Consider the following 3,494-nt stretch of genomic DNA (forward strand, 5'->3'; position numbering starts at 1 on the left):
CCTCCTCTCCTGCTGACCGCGCTGCCCTCACGGCTCACCTGCCATATCCCTGCTTATTGTTCCCGCTCTCCTGGCCTGCGGCCTGTGCCGGCACCGTCTCATTCGGGATCAAACACAGCCTACCACCTGCTTTTGCAGTGTTCAAACAAGCCACTTTAAGCTTTCTGATGTATTTCCAGCTTGGCTGTGCCATGAGGATTACGATTTGTGGCAGTGTGAGGCAGCTGGGGTGCTGCGTGTCCTGGCTCTGTCAGGCACGGCTGGGTCTCGCTGTCTGGAGCTGAGGATTCCCTCCCAACCCAAACCCATAGGATATTAATTCCTTGGGCCATTGACATCACCCAGAGCTTCCCTGCGGACTCCAGGAGAGCAGGATTGGATGCAGGGTGCTGCTCCTGTGGTGGTGGGAACCACCTGCCCCAGAGCAATTTGCTCCATTGGTGTGGTGCAAAATGAAGGAGAAGGTGATGGCACTTAATTTTATTTATGGGGTCAAGTATCTGCTAATAGCAGAGAGGTTTAATCTCTAGGCTACAAAAACACGGAAGAAGCAAATGCCCCGGTGCATTTCAGTGCACACACAGGGTGATTAAAGCCCAGACTGTCATTTGCCACCTGAAATCTGGATAAAGCACAGGGAAAAAAATCTGCAGTGTAGCTGAATCCTCTTCTTCATGCCCAACAGGAAGGTAAGGGCTTAACTGGAGCATCCCTTGTGTGATACCTCTGGGAGCTGCTGGAGCCAAACAAGACGGACACAACAAATGCCTTCTGGATATAATCGTTCCCAGGCACAGCAGAAGGGAAGGAAGACTTTTATAAACAATTATCCATGCAAGCTGCAAGAGTAGCATTTGCAGTAGCTCTCCAGGGCCCTGATAATTCTCCCCGAGACATGCCAAGATGGATAGGATTTATAAACCATGGATGGGTATTTCCTACATTGCATCTCTCCCAGCAGTATTATCCCATGAAGCTCTCTGCAGAAGACATATATGTTCATGAAAACATTTTATAGCCCTGTTGAGCTGGGATTAATATCAGATAAGAAAGTCCAGACCACGTGTACTTTGTTCTGCCCAACACATTTCCAAGTCTGCAAATAGAAAAGAGTCCAAAGGAGCAGATGACTATTAAGTAATATTCTTGCAACTTGGTGTAATTTTGGCATTTCATACACAGTTTTCATAGTAATTTACAGGCAGTGCATTTCTTAAAATGCAGACTTATGTGTGTGTCCAAAGACAGTGTCTCAATCTAGAGGTACACAGAGAGAAATTACATTTCTTGGTACACAAAAGTGTTAATTAGTGTCGGGAAGTCACTGGTTGAACTCAGTGAGTGGTTTTGCATCCTACAACAAAGCATTGTAGGTGTCCTGCCGTGGGGGTGTAGCTAATAAACTGTCACACCTTGTCACTGCGATGACATTGTGTAAAGCCCTTCAACAACCCTTTCCTCACCTCTGGAATCTCCCTGAACTACCCATCCTCGCTCTCCTCATTTTTCAGGTCTGACCTTCAGAAACTACCCAGCACAACATAGTGTAGAGAACCTGCTGGACAGCTCAGCCTTGTAACTGGAGGGAATGGAAGGAGGTGTGGCATTCAGGTCAGGTTAGAAACCCATATATATATTATCCACACACAGAACTTCATGTGGAGAGAGCTGCAGGATGGGTTTAGCACAGGGAACCCTTTTTCCTTCAACATTGCCATGAAATCTCACACACCATGAACATTCCCCATTGCCACCTACTCTGAGCTCCACCGCTGTGTGCCCAGAATATTCCACATTCACTGGTGAGCTTGGAGCCTTTCTGTGTGTCCATGGGAACCTGTGGTACCTCTGGGGCACTGGTATTTGAGGCATCCCAGGATGCAGGAGCGGTCAGATGGGCATCATGCAGGGACACTCGTGTGAGGAGAACCGAACATGTTGTGCTGAACACGTTTTGTTTTACATTAGGCTTATAATTTTAGGGCTGATGTTTGGTTTGGAAGATCAAAGCTGTGCCCGAGCCCGCAGCTGCCAGCTCTAGAGCAGGCAGTGGTGTAATAGCCATTTAATTCCCTGCACTGTAATCTGATGGTGGGATGTGCTCCCAGGCTGCTTTTAGGTCTGACTGGGGAACGAAATCAATCACAGAACACCCGTTACAACGAAAGCGCTGTTGGTGTCAATTACCTAAACTCTGCGAACGTAACTCTTCTAATTTCCTGTTAAATCAGTAATGTTACCAATCTCAGTCTATTATTTTAATTAGGACTGTGACTGCAGTTGCTAGGAGCCGAGCGAGCGCAGACAAATGCGAATGTGTAATTAGTCCCACAAACGAGTGGCAAGTTGAATGTGTCAACATCCTGGATAGTTACAACACGGGGTGCAGCGGGAGGCCAGGCGATTTGGGCCAGATCCTGATCTCACTGGCCTCAGCGCCAGCCCAGCAGGCACCACAGAGGTCAGCAACACTCAGACAGGAGCTGGGCTCAGGGAATCCGGATCTGGCCCCTGGTCATTGCAGCTTCTCGGAGCTTTACCCTGGGTTATTTTTAAAATGTCTGATGTCCCACCTTGTTTGATTTAATTTTGTTTCTTTCTTGCTGTAACGCCTCCTCAGAGCCAATTATCCTGCAGTGAACACTGCAGTCAGGTTAGCTGAACGTGGGTGTTCCCAGCGCCAGCCGGCGTCAGATTCCAGCCCTCCCAGGGGACCGGAGCTCCTAGGGTGGGTATGGAAGTGTTTGGCTCCCTCCTCTCCCTTCCTAGCTGTGAAAGAAACCTCTCAGCTTCTGTCACATCTGACTGCCTCATGCATCCCCAAAACAGCCGCGCTTTGACAAGGGAGACAGGCGTTCCGACAGCAGAGCAGCGCTAGCTACCAGCCTCACCAGAAAACACAAGCTGAGGACAGAACCCCTGGCTAAATATAGAGCTCAACTGGGAGAGAAAACAATGTGGCATCGCAGATCCATCAAAATTAAGAATGAAAATCTGAAGGCACTGCTCAGTGACGACCCCCGGCTGCTCCCAGCGAGCGCCGTGTGCCCAGAGGTCCAGCCTGCCGCCAGTATCCAGCATGGAATGGCACAGGAGGGAGAGCACTGCTTTTATTAGCACTTGGCCATCAGTCAGCAGTCCACACTCCACAAATAAATGAACGGGCTGGGTGCATGTCATCCCAGTTCACGTGTTACAGAAATAACGCTGGACTGGAACCAGAGTTAACACAGCTGAGATTTGGGATGTGGCTGATTTGGAGAGAGGGCAGATGGCAGGGCCTCGTTGGGCTAGACCTGCTCTTAGAGGCAGACCTGATTTACAGCTCCATCCATCTTCTACACTCTAATTTCCCTGCTTTAGTAGGTTGCTCTCCTGCTTCATATGGTGGTACTTCTTTCAGAACAAATAGACTAGGAAAAAGTCAAGGGTTTGGTGTACATTGGAGGAACTGATTTGGTCACCTTTCCAAGACAAAACCAGCATAGAAGTAG

The sequence above is a fragment of the Catharus ustulatus genome, chromosome 10 (assembly GCF_009819885.2).
Source record: "Catharus ustulatus isolate bCatUst1 chromosome 10, bCatUst1.pri.v2, whole genome shotgun sequence".
Classification (NCBI taxonomy): Eukaryota; Metazoa; Chordata; class Aves; order Passeriformes; family Turdidae; genus Catharus; species Catharus ustulatus.